At 39.7% G+C, this 18658-nt stretch overlaps 1 protein-coding gene across 4 annotated transcripts in view; it reads right to left on the minus strand.

Annotated features, from left to right (window-relative positions):
- Positions 1–18658, minus strand: part of LOC127412491 (bifunctional heparan sulfate N-deacetylase/N-sulfotransferase 2-like) — a 202432-nt gene that overhangs the window by 108800 nt on the left and 74974 nt on the right. Inside the window, exon 3 of one of the 4 annotated variants that reach the window (XM_051648899.1) lies at positions 5115–5143. The exons of the other annotated variants lie outside the window; for them this stretch is intronic. The gene's annotated coding sequence lies outside the window, so the exon portion shown is untranslated. The remainder of the gene's footprint in view (positions 1–5114; positions 5144–18658) is intronic. 4 annotated transcript variants of the gene reach the window in all.

Consider the following 18658-nt stretch of genomic DNA (forward strand, 5'->3'; position numbering starts at 1 on the left):
AATACAGAGCACGACAGAGCGAGATAGAGCAATAGGGAGCATGACAGAATGAGCATGACAGAGCAAGACAGTGTGATAGAACAAACACAATAAAAGAGCAATAGAATGTGTCAGAGAGCAATAGAGATAGAAACAGAGCGATAGAGCACGACAGTGTGATAGATAGAAAGCGATAGAGTGAGCACAAGAGAGGGAGACCGAGCGTGATAAGGCAAACTTAATAGAGTGATAGATTGTCATAGAAAGAGAGTGACAGAGCACGAAAGAGCAAGCGTGTTTGAAAAAGTGATAGTGTGTGATCAAGAGCGGGCGCAATAGAGCGATTTAGATATATAGATTTTTAATCCCATAATGGAAATTGGGTGCATTCAATAACATGCAATACAATACAACACAATAACCATACAACACTGTTTGGAATGCTAAAAATTATCACATATAACAAACTTCTGTACTAGGGTTTGAGGTATACCAGTACTAGCAAAATATTGCAATACCAAAAAATAGAAAACAATGTCACATCATCTTGTTGCTAATTTCAGTACCATACTACAGTGTGGTGCTATTAGCAAAATGTTATGAAATGTGACATTTTTAAGAGGAAATCAATGACAATGTGACAATTAATCAAATTAAAAACTTGATATGGCAAAGTGTGATCATTAAACAGTGGATGTAATTTAATTAAATAATATGCAGTCTACAGGTGCTGCACGCTTCAGAATGAACGAGAGGTGCTGCTCTGCTCTGTCATACTTCACACACACACAAACACACACCGCACATTGTGATGTGTTTAGTGAATGAGCGGCTGTGAACACTCAAAAACTCCTCCAGTGCTGCTCTGAGATCTCAGCTCGCGAGTATTTCAGCATTTCGTTTAGAATGCGGACATTATTAAAAACTCTGTCAAAAAAGGTATGTCGAAATAAATGTTTTGCCAAAATGAAAGCTCTGTTTAACTAGATGTGTGAAATTAAAGACATTAAGACAGAAATAGTGTTGTATAGAAAAATATAGTTATATATATATATATATATATATATATATATATATATATATATATATATAGCAATAATATTACTATAACAATAATTTAATAATAAATGCTTTGTTATTATCATTAATATTTATAAATCTAATTATTTTTATTACATGAAAGCAATATCACAAAAACAAGTATACTGAATATCAGCACACTGTGATTCAGCCGTAGCAGCCTTGTGCCACAGGTAATCAGATACATTTTCATTAATGTTTTCATTTATACTGTGAAGCTCTGTTGTGCATCATTTTATTTGACAAAAAAATTCTGTTGAAATCTATTTTTTTTTTTTTTTATTTGATTAAAACTTTATGTATTTAGCTGATCAAACACTTTGTTCATGATAACATTTAATTAAAACATAAAACATGGAATCCAGAAAATTTTTAATGGAAATTGCAGAATTTGCAACTGCAAAACTTTATGCAGCTCTTTTAATCAATTATTTTTCTGTGCCATTTCATCAGTAATCCGAGGTGATTTATTTGTTGCCGAAGTATCGAGTTGGTATCGGAGCAACCCTAGTATGTGCAAGCCAATATCTGATTCAGTATGACAGAGGCAGAGCGTGTGAGCTAACAGGACTGGCTGGTGCTGGTTAAGATGCATGGCGCAGGGCTGGAGGCTGGGCAGAAGGAGGGGGAAGTGAGACCCTGCCCTGGGTAAACACAGAGACAGCATTGCCCTGTGCTAGAGGTCACCCTTCAGCCTGTGACTGAGCATGTGGATCAAACTACATTAAATGCACTACAGCTTGTGTTACAGAAATCCATTTGCAGCTCTGCAATTACCAGCCGCAGCCTTCAACCTGCACTCACACACACTGCCCATCTGGGAGGCAGTTTAAACAAGATCTGTCCCAACGTTTGGTGAGGGGGGAGAACTGGTGGAGGAGGTCTACAGGTCTGCTTGGTTGCTGGCTGAGTAAATCACATTAATCATCAGTCCTGATGTTGTTTTTTCTGCTGCTGCATTTCATTTGTTTCATATGTAGGTGCTCCTCACAGATGAGTCTCTGCAGGCGCTCACGTAGGCTGACAATGGCATAGGGGGCATTAAACAGCTCTGCTCAAATCCACTATAAATTACTTAGCCACATTAAGAAGAACAGAAGATACTGCAGAGAATGAAGGAGAGAAACTAGTCCTAGTTGAGTAAACCAGCAGATGCTCCACTTTGCTTTTACTGCAATATAATACATTTCCATAAACATGCTAAACATACAATGCAGATAAAATGCATAAAAACACCAGAAATGTGAAATAGACTGTTCAGTCGGACAAAAGACATTACTGCTGTAGTCCATGTAAATGTACTGATTTCTCTCCACCATCACTTAAAGGTGCAGTATGTAACAATTTTCATGTAATATTTGCCTTTTTTTTTTTTGCCAGTGTGAACGGCTTGTAACGCAACTTAAAAAAATGAGCCCTTCCCAGACTTCCTAGGTTGCCTATAGACTGATTTTCATGCGAAGGGAGTGGGTCGGTTTTGCCAGGAAAATCCAAAGTTTGTGACGTTTATGCGCACTCCCGAGAGCCTTGCCTCAGTGATTCTCTTCCACTATTCAACAGCAACAACAAACTGCAACACTAGGTAACATTATCTTTGAGATGGAATCCAGCAAATGTCCCAGCACAACACCGACTCCTACACAAACTACGAGTAAACAAAAACAAAAAAAATAATTTATCTATTGAATCCCGTCTGGCTAAGCGGGAACGTGATCATGGTAGAGCGAAAACTAGAGTGAACATCGGCAGGGCATTTGATTCCTGGAGGGACCTTCGTTTGGTTTTGGGGATCAAAACCGACCCTGAATTGGCGTTCTTCTTATTGGACAGGTAAGCTTACATAACTGCAAAGCATGTGAAATATAGTGCTATAAGGATCGAGCTGTCATTTTAGCTAACTTGATCTTGCCTGCTAACGCTGATGAATTGCAAGCTACATTGCTTCGTAACTACCAAATAATTTCAACGATCTTCTCTTTATACTAAATGTCAGGTATACAGGATAAATTTAAGCAAATACGCTGGTTTCTTGATCGTAGTACAACATTTGACATACAAAACATACAATAGTGCAACATAACAGTGCAACAGTAAACTGTCTGGTATAGTTTGGTAGTATGTAGCTCTATGTGTGTATCAGTATGCTATGTTAGCTGATAAGTAGTTTTAGTTTAGTCTCAAAGTTTGTAGTAAAACAATCATAACTGTGTAATTTTAATTACGCTACCTCATCTGTCAGCATGATGCCAGTGAATCACGTTCAGCCTTTTTGTACGTTACGTCATTGTTTTGGCCGATGCTCGCTCGCGTCCCTATGGAGTGGGTGCAGGAGCGTGAGCACAAACAACAGGTAGCTGGCTGCAGTTCACTTAACGGCCACAGGTGTCATTAATAACAAGGGTTTCTGAATCTTTCATACTGCAACTTTAAAGAAAGACAAAGAAACAGATTAGAAAGGAAAAGAAAGAAATAGCAGACAGAGAAGGCAGCCATCCTCAGCAGGGTGAGAGTTGTCAGATGGAAGTAGTTGGAAGAGAAAGAGGATGAGGAGGGGTGGAAAAAACTAAATTGTCAACACAACAGTTTCAACATTTAGCTGAAAGGATTTAAACAAATCTTCTCTGCATGAATGTAGCACCTTTATTGCACCACAGAGCCTACAATCTCTGAGAGACTTTGCCTGAACAGAGGAAACAACCTCAAAGCAGCAAATAATTAAGATATGATATTTTCTAGACAGCCTGGGAGCAATCGGAGATGGAAGGAAACTTATGCTGCTACAGCATGAAGATATCAAAGGCACCTGCGTTAATGCCGGTATAGCATGAATGCATAAAAGGATACTGCACTTAAGACAGCACACCTTTGATATAGATGGCTGTTCCCATCACATGACAGCTCACAGTGTGTATGTATGTAGTATCCAAGCTTTTCCATCTCTATTTTTAATGGAAACAAAAGCTCTGTGATAGAATAACAAAACCCATTCTCTTACTATATATACATGACTTAGCAATACCCTGAATGAACAATTAAAATGAAGAATTTAACAGAGACGTTTAATATAACACAGCTCTCTGGAAACCTGATTCTTACTGGTCAATTGCAGCATTCTCTGGTAAAATATTTTTGTATAATGACCTCTAAACTCTATAATTGACCGTTGCCCCTGCAACTGATTTCCTACATAGCTGTGATACTCTCAAGTCTCTTGTAAAATTATATAACATAATAATAATGAATTTTGACTAAAACAAATATTTAAATGGCCATTTATTAGGTAAGTAGCCATGTAATATATGGGATAATGTACAGTGAGCCTTTTATTATAGCAAATAAACCCTAACATTATCCCTAACATATACATGCGCATTCACTGAGCACTTTATTTGGAATACCTGTACACCTACATATTCATGGGACTATCTAATCAACCAATCATGTGGCAGCAGTGCAATGCATAAAATCATGCAAATACAGGTTAGGAGTTTCAGTTAATGAAAAAAGTTATTGAAAAAAATGTGATCTCAGTGATTTGGACCGTGGCATGATTGTTGGTGCCAGACAGGCTGGTTTGAGTATTTCTGTAACTGCTGATCTCCTGGGATTTTCATGCACAACAGTCTCTAGTTTACTCAGAATGGTGCCAAAAACAAAAAACATCCAGTGAACATCAGTTCTGTGTACGGGAACGCTTTGTTGATGAGAGAGGTCAACAGAGCCAGACTGATTGGAGCTGACAGAAAGGCTACAGTAACACAGATAACCGCTCTGTACAATTGTAGTGAGCAGAATAGCATCTCAGAATGCACAAGACATCGAACCTTGAGGCGGATGGGCTACAACAGCAGAAGACCACATCAGGAATTTTATTAGGACCACAGTGTTCCAAATAAAGTGCTCAGTGAGTGTATATTGTGATATGAACAAGTGAACTCACTCAGGACAAGAACTTGCTGGTAGAACAAAGTCTAGTCCTAGTATTTAACAAAATGATAATGCAAGCACATCGAGTCACTCAATGTCATGAACATACACACGTCTTCATCACTTACCTTATTGGGGGCAGAACATCAGCAAAGACCTGCATCAAGGAAGAGACACAAAGAGAGAGAGAGAGAAAAAACTATTGATGCAGCTCAAAGGTCCACAAATTGAGCCCCTGCTGTTCAGGTCTAAATTAATATAACCTGCCATCCTTCTGTGTTCCTCAGGCCAAACAAGAAAAAAAAAAAAATTACACTAACTGTTTTCTTAAACAAAACCCCCAAAAAACATGGAGAATGTGCCAAAGCATCTTTTTTAAGGGATCAGAGTTTAACACTGACACAGTAGAGAGGTGCAACATTAAAATTAACGATGTTACATTCAGCTGGAGATTAATATTTACATGTTTAAAATGAGATAAATTCCAAGCTCAGCTTGCTGATAAAAAAATTAAAAATAAAATATTTGGATCCACCCTTATTGTGAACCAACATTTTCCCTACGAGGTGGCAGGAATATAAGAATCAATCTTGGGTTACACTAACACATGATTCGGATCCACACACATGTAGTGTTATTTTCAGAAAAGGAGTAAAGCTCTATTGTCTGGGCCCAAACAGTGTCAGAGAAGTCCTAGTGGACTAGCTGAGGAATACTGAGGGAATCCTGGGACAAGAACTTGAGAATCATGGGGCCACTGATCCTTGGCACTTAGCCCCATGTGCTCCAGTGCTTTGGTCCACTGCATCACAACCCTGCATGTCAAACGCCAATCATCTTATATAAACCAACCAGCCAGCCAACACTGTACATAAATAATGCAAAGATATTGGCTTCAAGCTATGAATCATTCATATATGTTATACACATATTTATGTATGCACAGTGTGTTGCAGATCTTTTTTTACTATGCACCTTTATTCTTACACTCATGTTAAAAAAAAATTAATGAGGGTTTAAATATCTTGCCGGCATTTTGAAGGGTAAAAAAAGAAACATACTAAATCATTCAACTCCCTATCATAATATGAAGAGTTCATGGTCACATTTAGAGACCTCTATGTTGTCGATGAGGAATTATGTCTCACTGGTCAGACTCAAAATATGTGATTGCTTTTACAGATCAAAGACACTGCCAATCTTGTTTATACCTTATGCTGCCCATGTGATATATATGCCAATTAACAAACCAGCAGGAACACTAACAACTGCGCCTGACTGCGGATGCCGTTGCCAGAGTGTCTCACTTGGGGATAAAGAAAGAATGGAACAGAGAAAGAAAAAGATGGTGTGAGACAGAGAGAGGGAGAGAAAGAGAGCAAGTGATAGTAAGCAGCCTGCCAGCAGGTGAGGATTAGTAGTCTATAATAATGGGATTTTACCTATGTGATATGTAGCAAATCAGCACAGCAGAGTTCCAGAGTCCAGCATTTCTACGTGGACTTACTTTCTGCTTTGCCCTCTCTCTCTCTCTCTCTCTCTCTCTCTCTCTCTCTCTCTCTCTCTCTCTCTCATACACACAAACATAGAGCTTTGAAAGCTCCCTTCATTTGATCATGTTCAGGAGACATAGACCCTGTATACTGCTGGTATTAAGATGTGTTTTGGTCGATCTGACAATAGGACAGGCAAGAGACATTACTGTTTACCCCTGGTTGTAGTATGTGTCTGTTGTAACCACTTGAGTTGGGGTTTTGAGGGGAGCGTGTCTGATTTCATTACGACATCATTCCCTACGATTATTCAGGAAAAAAGTAGTTTCAAGACAAAATAAATGTGAAAAGTTAAGTTATATATATAAATATATAAATATTTAACTGGAGTGCTTGTACTCCAATAGATCACTGGAGCAGTGTGAAGTCCCATTCTGCTTCAAACGCTCAATTATTATTTCTGTCCCAAAGAAACCATTTGAGAGACTGGTGTTGGCCCACCTGAAGAACATCACTGGACCCTTTCTAGATCCCCTTCAATTTGCTCATCGAGCAAACAGGTCTGTGGATGATGCAGTCAACATGGGATTGCATCATATCCTGCAACATCTGGACAGACCAGGGACATATGCAAGGATCCTTTTTGTGGACTTCAGTTCGGCTTTCAACACCATCATCCCAGCTATACTCCAGAATAAATTACACCAACTCTCTGTTCCCATGCCTATCTGTCAGTGGATTACCAGCTTTCTGACGGACAGGCAGCAGCTTGTGAGACAGGGGAAACTCACTTCCAGCACCTGTACAATCAGCACTGGTGCCCCCCAGGGATGTGTGCTCTCCCCACTACTCTTCTCCTTCTACACCAATGACTGCATCGCCAAGGACCTCTCTGTCAAACTCCTGAAGTTTGCAGACAACACCACTGTCATCGGCCTCATCCGAGATGATGAGTCTGCATACAGAAGGGAGGTTGAACAGCTGGCTGTCTGGTGCAGTCAAAACTACCTTGAGCTGAACACGCTCAAAACGATGGAGATCATTGTGGACTTTAGGAGGAACACCCCAACACTGTCCCCCCTCACCATTCTAAACAGCACTGTGGCAGCAGTTGAGTCATTCAGGTTCCTGGGCACTACCATCTCACAGGACCTGAAGTGGGAGACCCACATTGACTCCATTGTGAAAAAGGCCCAGCAGAGGTTGTACTTCCTTCGCCAGCTGAGGAAATTCAACCTGCCACAGGAGCTGCTGATGCAGTTTTACTTAGCAGTCACTGAGTCTGTCCTCTGCACTTCAATAACTGTCTGGTTTGGTTCAGCTACGAAATCGGACATCAGAAGACTACAAAGGACAGTTCGGACTGCTGAGAGGATTATTGGTTGCCCCCCCCCCCCCCCTTCAAGAACTGTACACTTCCAGAGTGAGGAAAAAGGCTGGTAAAATCACTCTAGACCCCACTCACCCTGCCCACTACCTTTTTGAACTGTTGCCTTCTGGCCGACGCTTCAGAGCTCTGAGCACCAGAACCGTCAGGCACAGGAACAGTTTTTTTTCCCTCAGGCTATCCATCTCATGAACAGTTAAATTGCTCCATTGAGCAATAACTATGTGCAATACACAGTTTAGTCTTTTTTATATTTATCCAACACATCCAACCTCTTCTGCCATTTCATTCCTCTGGAAAAAAACATTTGCACTGTACATAACAGATTTGTATTTGCACTGTAAATAAAAGATAACATATTGTATTAGATTTGCACTACCTATGTGTATTTATGTATGTATGTGTGTGTCTGTGTATAATTATTTTTTATTTTTTATTATTATCTATGTCTTGCTGCTGTTTTTGTCTTGTTTTTGTATTGTTGTACACTGGAGGTCTTGTCACCAAGACAAATTCCTTGTACGTGTAAGCATATTTGGCAATAAAGCTGATTCTGATTCTGATCCTTCTGATTCTGAACTTCAGCAGATCCAGCATCCTGTGAAGTGCTCATAAATCTTCCTCTGAAACAAATATTCTTACAGTCTCTCCTCAACAGTTCCCTAATGATAAAGAGCAAATATCAATAAAATTTCTATTGTATACCATTTGCAAATATGCAGATATCTCGTTTAAACAGATGTAATCACGAACCTCATGAAAATCCAGCGTTTTCTTCCCGTCGAGCGCTCATCTAATATCTTCCTCTGAAGCACGTATTCCATCAGCCAGAATCTAAAACTTTAGGATCAAAAGTTCTTCTGATTCACAAATCACGACGGTCACTCCGTAACAATCCAAGCAGGCGATCCACGCCATATAAACTGTCAGGAGATTTAGACTCGCGCTGGACCCGCACGAGCACGTGAGTGCTACTCCAAGGTTGCGTCCGAAACCAGGAAAATGCTGCCTCCGGAGGCTGTATACGGAGGTAGGATAAGGTGCTTTTCAAACTGTTCTGAGACCAGTTTCCTTAAGAGTTCCATTCATTCAAAACAGCTGTCAGTTAAGTCATTAACTGATTAGGCAGCAAGGTAATAAGTCAGCTGCTTACGTTTTTGGATGCAGCCCAAGGGAAAAGTGCTTCACATGTGCTACAAGTAAATGTCTTATTCACTATGCACTGTATGTACAATTGGTTGATTGTGTATTTTTTGAGAAAATGCAATTGCTAATGTGGACATGCCATCCATGGTTGCTGGAGTACTGTGTGAACTGTTATTTCCTTGTTCCTAATATATTAATTTCTTCACGTGAAAATAAATTACAAAAATTTGATGACTTTACAGAAATCTGAAGAAACTGCTATCTACCATTTAAATTATAATATATATATTTTTTGTTTTGTGTGAAATTGAGCAAATATAGTGTTAAATAAGAGTTCATATATGTTTTTAGCAATTTTATGTTTGTTGTTTACTATATTAAATTGTGTGATATATCGGCATTGTATCGGTCTATCGGCCACCCTGCTCTCTGAATATCGGCATCGGGCATTAAAAAACCCATATCGGTCGACCATGTATAGTACATATGTATTTTTTATTTATTTATTTATCTCCTTTTCTCCCCAATTTGGAATGCCCAATTCCAACTACTTAGTAGGTCCCTGTGGTGGTGCGGTTACTCACCTCAATCCGGGTGGCGGAGGACAAGTCTCAGATGCCTCCGCTTCTGAGACAATCAATCCGTGAATCTTATCACGTGGCTCGCTGTGCATGACACCACAGAGACTCCCATCATGTTGAGGCTCATGCTACTCTCCGCGATCAACGCACAACTTACCATGTACCCCATTGAGAGCGAGAACCACTAATTGCGACAATGAGGTGGTTACCTCATGTGACTCTACCCTCCCTAGCAACCGGGCCAGTTTGGTTGCTTAGGAGACCTGGCTGGAGTCACTATAATAGAGTATGTTAAGAGCCTTAGGGGTTTTGATACACACACAATGAAGACAACTCAGGCACACGGTAGCCTTCAATCCCCTATAGATCTCAGTTTTAAAGTAGAAGGAACCATTCAATTGTGCTGAGGAGGGAAGTTAACGGAGGCTAAGGAAGGAAAAACATATTTGTCGATGAAAAAATGTATTAGGCAAATACATTCACTCCTAATCAGAGCGGCTGAAGTTCATGAGGTGACATTTGCATACTGACAGCACAGGGCCCTTCAAACTAATGCTACAGAGTAATTAATCTGCCCCCAATGGAAGCCAAACCACTAAAGGTCACTCACACACTCACTCTCTCTTTGCATCTCTCACACACAAACACCCACACATACACATCCCCAAATGCACAGCCACAATCTGCAGCCAAGTCTAATATTATTCTCTGCTGTGGGATCTATACAAGCAGCAAAGACCAGCAATTCACTTATCCTTCACTGCATATAAAGCTCACATGAGCAGCATGTGTGTGTGTGTGCACATCTAACAGGGCCTGAAATTAATTTCTGAAAACGGGAGGGAATTCCCCCCTTACAGTTGAAGTCAGAAGTTTACATACACCTTAGCCAAATACATTTAAACTCAGTTTTTCACAATTCCTGACATTTAATCGTAGAAAACATTACCTGTCTTAGGTTAGTTACGATCGCTACTTTATTTTAAGAATGTGAAATATCAGAATAATAATAGAGAGAGCTTTTATTTCTTTCATCACATTCCCAGTGGGTCAGAAGTTTACATACACTTTGTTAGTATTTGGTAGCATTGCCTTAAAATTTTTTACTTGGGTCAAGCGTTTTGTGTAGCCTTCCACAAGCTTCTCACAATAAGTTGCTGGAATTTTGGCCCATTCCTCCAGACAGAACTGAGTCAGGTTTGTAGGCCTCCTTGAACGCTTTTTAGGTTCTGCCCACAAATTTTCTATCAGATTGAGGTCAGGGCTTTGTAATGGGCTTTTGTGTACACTCCATTACCTTGACTTTGTTGTTCATAAGCCATTTTGCCACAACTTTGGAGCTATGCTTGGGGTCACTGTCCATTTGGAAGTCCGAGCTTTAACTTCATGGCTGATGTCTTGAGATGTTGCTTCAATATATCTACATAATTTTCCTTCCTCATGATGCCATCTATTTTGTGAAGTGCACCAGTCCCTCCTGCAGCAAAGCACCCCCACAACATGATGCTGCCACCCTCATGCTTTACAGTTGGGATAGTGTTCTTCGGCTTGCAAACCTCACCCTTTTTCCTCCAAACATAACGATGGTCATTATTGACAAAGTTACATTTTTGTTTCATTAGACCAGAGGAAATTTCTCCAAAAAGTAAGATCTTTGTCCCCATGTGCACTTGCAAACTGTAGTCTGGCAGTTTTGGAGCAGTGGCTTCTTCCTTGCTGAGCAGCCTTTCAGGATATGTCGATATAGGACTCGTTTTACTGTGGATATAGATATTTGTTTAACTGTTTCCTCCAGCATCTTCACAAGGTCCCTTGCTGTTGTTCTGGGACTGGTTTGCACTTTTTGCACCAAACTACATTCATCTCTAGGAGACAGAATGCATCTCCTTCCTGAGCAGTATGAAGGCTGCGTGGTCCCATGGTGTTTATACTTGCGTACTATTGTTTGTACAGATGAACGTGGTACCTTCAGGCATTTGAAAATTGCTTCCAAGGATGAACCAGACTTGTGGATGTCCACAATTTTTTTTCTGATCTTGGCTGATTTCTTTTGATTTTACCTTTATGTCAAGCAAAGAGGCACTGAGTTTGAAGGTAGGCCTTAAAATACATCCACAGGTACACCTCCAATTGACTCCAATTAGCCAGTTAGCCTGTCAGAAGCTAATTGGCTAATTGCCTAAAGGCTTGAAATCATTTTATGTCCAAGCTTCTTAAAGGCACAGTTAGTGTATGTAAACTTCTGACCCACCGGAATTGTGATATAGTCAATTAAAAGTGAACAATCTGTCTGTAAACTATTGTTGGAAAAATTACTCGTGTCATGCACAAAGTAGATGTCCTAAACGACTTGCCAAAACTATAGTTTGCTAATATGAAATCTGTGGAGTTAAAAAATGTGTTTTAATGACTTCAACCTAAGTGTTTGTAAACTTCTGACTTCAACTGTACATGGCTCATATACAGTGTACAAGCCTCTATGACTTTATTCCACGGAACTCCGGTGTTGGGCAGAATGTTAGTCTCAGTCACCATTCACTTTCACTGCATCTTCTTTTTGAAAGTGAATGGTGACTGAAACTAACATTCTCCCCAAAATCTCCTTTTGTGTTCCACAGAAGAAAGTCATACAGGTTTGCAATGAAGGTAAGTTAGTAATGACAGAATTTTCATTTTTTGAGCGAACTATCCCTTTAAGAGTACAAGACAATTCTCACCAGTTACATTAAATAAAATGTCTGTTTAATGTTGACAAAATGCACTGAAAATGTTAACAGACTAAATCCTGGGGGAACATTGCTAATATAATATGAATATTAAAGATAGATAATATATGGTCTTATTTAGTATATTATTAATATTATAGTATTTATATAACTATTTTATTGTTTATGTATAATATTACATATTTATTAAAATGGACTAATTCACATGGCAGAAAAAATACCTGTATAGATCAAATGGAGCTCTAGAGATAGATGGAAATGAGAGACCTGTAACAGATGTTTAAGCATTTCTGGTAACCCATTATGAGGGAGCACCATAACATGAAAGGCAGCAAAACTTGATTGCTCCAATGTCTCGCTTGCAATGTCGACAGCATTGTTGATCAGAAACAGGAGCGATAGTATTAATCGCATTGCTCGCTTACAGTGGCGCCATTCTCGTGTCAAAATAACAGGTTTATAGATCTGTACCATCTTAAATTCAGCAAATATGCACTTCCTCACTGCATGCCCTCACACTAAACTCAACAAGCGTTCACTGAGCTGCCAAAAGCTGCACAAGAGAAAGGGAGAGATGTGGGGGTTAGAGGGGTACGCAGAAGATCTGATTAATTTTTGCAGATTTTGGAATTACAGTTTGATGCAAAGACAAGATTATTGATTTGATTTGTTCATCTGTATATATTGGTTTACCAATTAAATAAAATTCCCTGCATTATGAACATGGAACATGCAGGAATGGTTAAAATTGTAAGCAATACCAGCTAACCCACGCCAAATGTCAGGCCCTGATCTTATCTAAACCTTTCCTGAGGACCATTCTTGTTTAAGTGCATGAAGAGCTTTGTTAAGAAACACAAGAATCTGCTATTGGAGACAAGGAAGACCTTTTTTCCAATGCAAGCCAGGTCTAATGCACCTACAGGTCTTTCTGCATGCCAGCCTCCTGCATTTAGATGTTCCTGATGTCCTGTGTACAAACAGTACCGCTGCCACAGTCCCAGCATGAGGAGTCAGCTAATGAGATGGACCCTCTTACGATTAGTATGCCAACTGAGCTCTTTCCATGAAGACTACTGTATGTGTGTGGTTAGTGCGAGCAGGGCCTGTTGCTTTTTATGTGTGAGAATGTGCGCATACATTAAATATGAGATTCCTCCTCTTGCACTGTTCTCTGGAGCTTTGTGACTGAAGAATATTGTCTATGTGTCATGCCACTGATTAAGAAAGTTGAAAACAAGAAAAATATTAATTTAAAAAGCTACTGAAATCAACCTGCATGTTTATACATGTCTAATAAATAATCTTATCACGTGACTTGTTGAGTGCGTTACCGCGGAGACGTAACGCGTGTGGAGGCTCACGCTATTCTCCGCGGCATCCACGCACAACTCACCACACACCCCACCGAGCAAGAGAACCACATTCTAGCGACCATGAGGAGGTTGACCCAACGTGACTCTACCCACCCTAGCAACCGGGCCAATTGGTTGCTTAGGAAGCCTGACTGGAGTCACTCAGCACGCCCTGGATTCGAACTTGCGACTCCAGGTGTGGTAGTCAGCGTCTTTACTTGCTGAGCTACCCAGGCCCCCTCATATTTGTTTCTTTAATACAAAGATATATATTACTGAACCTGCAGAGTTGCGTTCACAATGCATGCTAACCGCGTGGAAATAAAGCGAACTAAACTCGCAGAACCTCCTGAGATGATCAGAGATCATTTGCAGCATTCTCACAGACGATATTATTCTTGCAAACAGTTTTTAGACAAATGAAACAGAGAAAAAAAATCTCTTTACATGCGCTTGTTCCACATGACAGGCTCATGCTGCACGCCTCTGAACAAACAGCGAATCAGACACGAGCATTGACGGCTTTTTTTTGTCTGTTCATAAAAATATATAATAACGCGTGTCTTAGTGACTAACAGTGTTTCTCGTCATGTGTCACTCCAAAACGTCTTACAGGTCGCCCGCCTGTTGCGGGTAGATGAGCAAAATTACCCACGCATGAAATACATTTGGACGATTCACAGAATTGTATCAGGACTGTGCAAACACTCAGATCCAACGTAAATTAAAAGACAAATGTGGGAAAGGGGCTTTGATACAGCACACCAGGCTTTAGCATATCTGCCTTAGGAATCAATACAGCAGGAAAAATCTAATGAGTTCCACAGCCACCAATGGGTCAAAGACATTCACTTAAGTGCTTTGCTTTTTAATGAGCAAGGCGTTGCATGAATCCCAAACAGCAGGTCTATTATTGAGCAGATTTTTCCAAGTACACCGTTTAAAGCAAGCATTGGTTTTAATTTAACTGTTTTAAGCATGGTTTGCTATGTGAACATATAAGAGAAATCTTAGAGACATTTTCACCATCCCTCCCCTCCACAGAATAAGGAAGAGGAAATAAAAAATAAATAAAACACACTACTTGGAAAGTGCACGGCAGGAGACGTGCAAACTCTTGCACTTTCTGACAAGAGGAAGAAAGCGAGCAGGGTGAAGATTTATGGCGTGCACAGCATCAGGAGTTGATCATTCTATTAAAGGTAACACCAAGGATTAATACACATCCTCCCTGGGCCGTATGGGTTTAAAAAACTGTTAGTTCTTCCCAATAGATCGATAGAGGAGAGGCGGCAAGCTGACAAAACTACAACTCCAATCTCTAACAGCCTACATCAAACTAGAACTCGGAGGGAGAGCTGAAGATAAAAACAGCAAAGATAAACATTTAACATTGAATAATAAATAAGCACAGACAAAGTAGTAGGGCTACAACAAAAGAATATATTCTCTAAAACTGTACTGAGACCCAGAGAAAATTTGAGCTTAAGTTTGAATTTCAAACTCAAGTTTACATTTAAGTAACAAACAAATATATAACAGAAAAAAAGCAATGCTTTATAATACAGATGTCACCATCAAAGAGCAGGTTTGTTTCCTGCTCTCCCATTTTGGCAGACACTGTTTACACCTAGTATTAACATCCGTCTCTGGTGATCCAATAACATGTTGTTAGCCAAGACACATAATCGTTTACACCTGGTATTTGCATGCACCTCCTGTGAACACTTCCAATAAGATTTAATCAAAAGGAAGGACCCCTGAATTCATGACTACATACATCAGTTAAAATGTCAGTAACTAGGGCTGTCACGATAATCACATTTGGCTAACGATTAATTATCATACAAATAATTGCGAGTAATACATTGTGTTTTAAGGCTTTTCACAATTATGGCGATTAACTGTCATACAAAATGTTAATGACTTTTTAAGGTATATGGTTGCAGTGTCACTGCATTTTATAAACACTGTATGTGTGAACCTGCAACGACCAAAAACATTTGCCATTACACGAATGTTAAGTTAAAGTGAAACTGGAGTACATAGCTTTAGTCACTATCAAAATTATTCCTTCACAGGAGTTTGGCACAAACTACCACAGACCATCATAGCTCTTTACAAGCAGTTCATCTGTATGTGCTAAGTGGTGCAGATCTGTGAGAATGTTGGAATTCATAATGCAATAACACTGGGAAATGAGACACAAAACGCAGCATTTCTGAAGTCGCTTAAAATTCACTTATTTGGACAGTAAAATGTGATCTTAGTTGTACATCTTAGCTGTATCATGTCCTATAATCCAATCAGAAAGGGACAGCATCACATTAAATATCATTAACAATATTTGAAGATGGAAGGGACTTACGCATTCTGAGAAACAGTTGGCAAAACTCCACACAAACTAGGGCTGTCACAATACAATAATCATATCTTACAATACTATACCAGCTAAAGTATAACGATACCAAGTGGTATAGTGATACCACTCATTTTGTTTCTTATAGCGGGGCAGTGAGTATTCTGTTATTATGCTATTTCTTAACAGTTTATACAAAAGACAAATGAAATCATTTTTAAATCAACCAAATAAAATTCATGAAGAAAAATAGTTAGAAAAGCTTAAAATGTATTGTAAAGTGAGTAGCAATCTGTTTCCATTACATATTTGGTAACACTTTACAATACGTTTTTATTTGTTAACAATAGTTAATGCATTAGGTATCATGAACTAACAATGAACAATATTTTTTTACATAGTTGTAGCGGAGAAAATAATATTAACTACAGCATATGCAATGTTACTTATTGTACTACCGTAGTGTCGATAAACTACAGTTTAAAAAAATACTATGGCGCCACTGGTAATTTTATGCTTGAAAGCCCCGATACTGCAGTAGCACCAGTATATCATAAAACCCTAAAGGCCAAAGTATACTTTAGTCGTCCGTGTTGCTGATCGCTCCGCGCACAGTATGCGTGACGCAATTTTCGTCATCAGTCTGCGCGAACTGCCTGCGGGCAGCCCCGATCTTCTTAACACGCAGACATTCCTCATCTGTGCACATCATCGGCGCATGCACCTGTCGTTGACTGTACTAAAAGAGTATCACAAAGCTGTCGTAGTGTGCATGCATCGAAAGCGTACGTGTTCACTCGCGGTCAAGAGTATGTACTTTTGAAAGGCAACACGGTCGACCAGGCACAATCCAGTCTGGAATGCAGAAAAAACTAAGTATACCCAGCCTTAACACACCCACACACTATACTTTTGTGACTGTCTGATGGAGATAAAGACACTGAGAGAAGATCACAAACATGCATGCACAAGACTGTCTCTCTCATACATACACACAAAACACAAAATATCCTGGCATTTGCTCTATCAGAGCTCAATTACTTCCATATTAAAAAGGCGTTCCAGAAGAACAGAGGAGCGTAATAAAATGGCAATGAGGTGACACTAATGTACCTCTCTTGCGCTCCCCACTCTCAGCATGAGAAAACAAAACAACCCAAGGCCTGGCTGAACACAAACCTTCCTGAAAGGGTGGGAGGAGGCTTGGTTATCCATTTTACCCCCTTTGATTTTGCCTCTGCGCCCACGTAGCAGCCTGCCTCTTTGTGTTAACGTAGGGCAGCGTGTTCACAGCCTGTTTCTCTTCATCTACCCCCCAACAATTGTTCCCAGCCTGTCTGCCACAGGAAATTACACTTCCACCTTCAGGCCACGCACGAGTAGCCCAGCCCTGCTTCCACATGCAGGCAGGTGGAGAGAGGGAGACAGATGTAGCCAGACTTGTTGCTTATTCACATAGGCTGGAGACTGGCCCAGGCACTCTTTATACCTTACAATAACATCCATCTCGGAGGATAACATGAAACTGAAGCGGTAAGCTGAGACAGATTGTTGTTCACACCTGGTATTCACAGTTACAAATGAGTGTCCTGTAACAACTTGTAATCAGACTTAATCAAGGGAGGATTTCATCTCTGATTTTGTGACTACATACATAACTTACTACATCACTTTGTTACTAGGGATGGGAATTTTGGCCATTTTGTCTACTCGAATACTCAGAGTACTTGAGTGGCAATTACATGTTCATAACTGTATATATAATAACATGTCTGACAAATGTCTTTGGCTGCTGCATTGCATCTTGTTGTTCCAGTGTATCCTCTATTCATTATTATAGGCTGTTATAAAATAATGTCCAAAAGATTGCATAATCAAAATATAATGTTTGTTTGTGTGTGTGTGTGTGTGTGTGTGTGTGTGCGTGCGCTTGTGTGTGCTCGTTCCTGTGAGGAAAGCCATGATGCTCCGAATTGTTGCTGTAGTGATTCATGAAGTATTTCATTCAACTTGGAAAGTCTGAATTTCCACCTTTCAACTGGGGAAAGTGCAACAGAATGACACTTTATATCAGACTTCTAACTTGGAATCTCGTGCGGAAAAATCTTCATTTATTTCATCGAGATGCAGGTGTGTGTTGCTTCACGCAAACACTTCGGCACCCAGGACAGGGAGGTTTAAAGTCAGTGACAAACATTCACTTTTATTAAATATCCATTAACGAGTCAAAGTTCTTACATTAAATGATAATAAAACGTGTTTAGCAAACGTTTTGCAGAGACAGGTGTTCAAAACACGGTTAATTATACTCTTTTGATTATCGTAATGATAGCATTGCTGCGTCATATATCAAATTAAAAATAAGCTCCCTCTTTGACATGTTTGTTTTTAGTTGTCAGGTAATTGACACTGGATTTTGAATTAAAAGTCACATCATGCATGATCACCATCGATCATCATTTTCATGATCGATCATTGCTGCCACATCCAAGTACCAGAGTACGAGTACTCGTGCCCATCCCTGTTTGTTTATATGTTGATAATGTTGATAACGCAAAGTAAAAAAAGCGGCACATTGTTGCATCGAAATATACTTCAATTGTTAATCCAACCACAAGCATGATG

Source organism: Myxocyprinus asiaticus, chromosome 21 (assembly GCF_019703515.2).
Source record: "Myxocyprinus asiaticus isolate MX2 ecotype Aquarium Trade chromosome 21, UBuf_Myxa_2, whole genome shotgun sequence".
NCBI classification, from domain to species: Eukaryota; Metazoa; Chordata; class Actinopteri; order Cypriniformes; family Catostomidae; genus Myxocyprinus; species Myxocyprinus asiaticus.